The following is a 3,827-nucleotide window of genomic DNA, read 5'->3' as shown; positions in this document are numbered from 1 at the left end:
AAATGCTTTCGGCTCGACAGTTACGAACCGGGCTAGAGTTTGAGCTTACAGCAGGAGCCAGATAAATAATGTATCCAAGGTAAGAAAAGCAGAGTAACTAACTTTTTAAGGGACATATAAGGCAAAATCGACTTGTCTGAGATTTTTATAAACATTTTATGACTTCTTTCTTTCATTGTTAACATACCAGGAGGATTACTGGCTTCATTCACAATCCTCTTTTCTTATATCTGTTTTTGTCGATTGTTTCTTCCATTTTTTAACCCCTTAACTCCCACCTGAACCGAGCACATTTTCTCCAGTTTGGCTTTACCTCAATCCAAAAGCTTCTGGGGAAAAAGCTGTGACGAAAACAATGATGGAAATGTGACAAAAAAGTGAGAAAACATTGACAAAAAAGTGACGAAAAATTGATGAAAAAGTGGCAAAAATGTCACAGGAAATTGACAAAAAAATTACAAAAATGTGATAAAAATTTGACAAAAAATGTGACCAAAAAATGACAAAAAATGACAAAAATTTGACAAAATGTGACAAAAAATGACAGTGAAAAAAGAGCCACTAAGCTCTTCATTTATATGGTTAGTTTGGTGTTATAAGTGATTTGCCTCAGGTGCTCTGTGGAGCGGGTCACACTGTTTTTAATGCAGGCTAGCTGATACCATAGACATGCGCTAGCCTTGCACTAGCCTAGCGCCACAAAACTCTTCAAATATAAGAACTGCATGAACTACAAAAAAAATATCTCCAGAAATCAGCAACACTCTGGAGAGCCGTGGGAAGATGTTTTAGTTAGGGGGCGCTGAGGGACAAAATGTACCCCCAAAATACTTTTTCCTGTGCATAAATCCTATTTATTAACCTCTTAACTCCCGCCTGAACCGAGAGCATTTTCTCCAGTTCAGCTTTACCCAAATCCTGTAGACCAGTGTAACACCTCATTTGAAAGCCAAGACCTAAAAAACTAAACTGATCTTTCCCCTCACATCAGATTTTTTTCACTTTTTTTGTTGGGCAGTCGTCTCATTTTTGTCAAATGTTCGTGACTTTTTTGTCACTTTTTCGTCAAATTATTCGCATTTTTTTTGTCAAATTCGTATCACTTTTTCGTCAAATTTTTGTCGATTTTCGTCATTTTTTGTAAATTTTTTGTCACTTTTTCGTCAATGTTTTCTCACTTTTTTCACATTTCCATCATTGTTTTCGTCTCAGTTTTGTTGCTATTTTCTCACCTTTTTTCCAGAAGCTTTTGGTCTGGGGTAAAGCTGGAGAAAATGTGCTCGGTTCAGGTGGGAGTTAAGGGTTTGATATTGCCTGCAGTTCACAAACTATCCACCAGGGGGTAGTGCAGCGCCCTCAGCACCCTGGGTTCCCACGGCCTTGACACTCTGGATAACTAGGAAATGAGGCTCTATGTCAAAAATCCTGAAACATCCCTTTAAAGTCTTCTGCCCTGGACTTGCGTCTGAACCTGGGCTTTTAGGGCAACCTCAATGCAGCGCCGAGTCACCTATTTCCGGATCTTAGGCAACAATCGTTACCTTTATTGTACAAATCTTCAAAAACACTATTTCAGTCTGACCCAAACCACACACCTCCAGTGGAAACCAGTGTTTACTTTGTGACTGTATAGCATCATGTATAGTTTATATGGAGATGGCCAAAGTTTAGCGGCTTTGCAGAAACGTGCTGAAACATTTGCTAACCTCGCTCTTTTCTCTCACTTTGTTGAATAATGTAATGTCTTATCTACGCCGCTTTGTTAAATGTGGAATAAATTAAATGTGAACTCATTTTGAACCGGTTTGTTTATACTCCTGGGCACGTTCAAAGACATGACAGTAAACTCGACAATAGCCCTGCGTGAACCGTGGCCTGTGTAGTGTAGCCCTGGAGGGACATTTTTCATCACCAGAAAGCAATGGAAACGAGGATTGTTGAGGTAAGGAGGTCATGAAACTGAATACTGTGAATGTGTATGGTTTCTGAGGGATGGGTTTATTTTGACAAAGTCTGACCCGTTTTATAGATGAGATCATTTAGAGGTAAATTAAGGTCAGATTACTTTTTTATTGCAGTTTTATTGTAATTTTTAAGGTTTTTTAAATGTCTTTACAGTCTTGGCCCTTCTTATCTTTCAGAATTTCTTTTACCATATGAGCCTTCGCGGTCCCTCTACGGCAGGCGTCCCAGACATGTGGCCCACGAGATGATTTCTTATTTATATAAGTATAAGTATATTAATATTATAATAATATTTATAAACACGTTAGAACTACATTTCCCATGATGCACCGCGCGGTAGCGCCAATGCTGCTGCGGACGCGAGAACGTCCACATCAGACGGGGAAGGAGACGCAGCGCTTCTGCAGACGACTTAACTTTATTCAACAGAGAAACTAAAGCAGCGACTGAGAGAGAGGAGCTTCTGAAACAGGTGGAGACTCAGAACATGAGGAGAAGCTTCAGTTGTTCAGCTAAACATGTGCTGGAAAAGTTACAGCAGCAGCAGAAAGACAAAAAGCACCTTTACATATTTACCTTTAGGACTTTGCAAAGTGAACACTTTGTATTAGTGTTAAAAGCGTCACAACAGTAAAGTGAGGAGCCTTTTCTCTCAGAGCTACATTATCAGGTCAATGAATTTAATCTTTATTAAGGACACGTGTGCGACACGTGATCCATAGTTACATTAACAATGCTGCAAATAATCTCAGCACCATTGACAGTAAAAATTTAAGCCCCATCAGTTCTGTCGGTCACATAAAGGCCTGAGGTCAGTGAGTTATTTACATGAGATTAATCTCACTGAGCTGATCTCAGACACTCCAGAGTCTGGACAAGAGTCCGAGTCGACACATTCATTGATGTGTTTATTATATGACAGAGTCATTGAAAATAAACACAGAACAAAACAGTTTGAAGCTGGTGCTCATGATCAGCTCCAGTCCCGGGTCGGGCTTTGGTTTTTACACTAAATTAAAATGACATTTGTACATTTTGCAAATCTTTAACAGGCTCACAGACAGAAACTGGACCTGACTCCTGAAACATCACTGATGCCCTGAACCCAAATGGGATTAATTACAAAAAAAACCTGGTTTAAAGACACGTACACCATAACTTAGAAAAAACACCTCTGATGTATAAGTGCACACAAATATTCACACTTCACAGCATAAAGTTGCTTTAAGCTACTGCAGTTTTATTGAATAGAAACAGATGAGGAAAAAAACAGAAAATCAAAAGTGCCTTTACATTTTTATAACAATATTCAATAGTGAAACATCAGCGTATGTAATAATGGTTCAAAATAAGTTAATTATTAGGTTTCAAACTGTAGGTTGTGATAGAAATAACAGCTCTGATCGTTCAAATATGATCAATCAATAGTCATTTCTTTGCTCGTCTCCTTTCTCTGTCTGTCTCCATCATGTTTCTGCTCTTTGTTCGTTCAACGCACACAATTGTTCCTTTGATTTTATATACTATGTTTATCTGATCAAGCCGCCTTCCTCCACCACCTCTTCTTCTTCACCTTTTTACGCCCGACTTAGGACTCACCAAACAAAGCACGAACGCTCTGCTTTGTCAATCATCCTGAATCTGCTCTCACGTCTCTGCAATGATTCGTTTGTGAATTTAAATAAAATAAGACAATAATGAGGCTGGTTTCACAAACTTCGAAACAGTAGAAAAAAAAGTTTGGTAAAAGTTGCCTCTGAAATCAATAATCTGCTGAAGGTGATTCGAGTTACCACGGAAACGACCCAAAAAGATTTGAAATAAGATAAAAAAGCTCCGTCGCTGAGGGGGCTCGTCTGGAC

This window comes from Gobius niger (assembly GCF_951799975.1).
Source record: "Gobius niger genome assembly, chromosome: 5".
In the NCBI taxonomy this organism is placed as follows: Eukaryota; Metazoa; Chordata; class Actinopteri; order Gobiiformes; family Gobiidae; genus Gobius; species Gobius niger.
Note: the sequence above shows the minus strand (reverse complement) of the source record.